Source organism: Centruroides sculpturatus, unplaced genomic scaffold (assembly GCF_000671375.1).
Source record: "Centruroides sculpturatus isolate CEXI.00-Female unplaced genomic scaffold, Cexi_2.0 scaffold148, whole genome shotgun sequence".
NCBI classification, from domain to species: Eukaryota; Metazoa; Arthropoda; class Arachnida; order Scorpiones; family Buthidae; genus Centruroides; species Centruroides sculpturatus.
Window position 1 is genome coordinate 668455 of NW_019384359.1, and position 357 is coordinate 668811.

Consider the following 357-nt stretch of genomic DNA (forward strand, 5'->3'; position numbering starts at 1 on the left):
TAGGTACGCTTCGCAACAAGACGAATGCACTTGAATTTTTAATAGGATTATATAAAAAAAAAAAAAAAAGGTGGGGAGAAGAATAATGGAGAATTTTCGAATTATTCGTCATAAAATTGAAGCACGTGGTGACTCATACGAATTTACTTATGTAGGACATTAACAAATGAATGATTAAACGGTCGTTTTTCTTTAAAAAAAAAAAAAAGCTGGTACTGTACGTGTGGATAATATAGAAATAAAAAAATAAAGAAAGAAATGTCTCGAATTAAAAATAAAAGGCAATTAACAGCCTTTATGAATGAAATCGATGACGTCAGATATTATCCCATTTATCCGTGTTATTTATCGTAATTG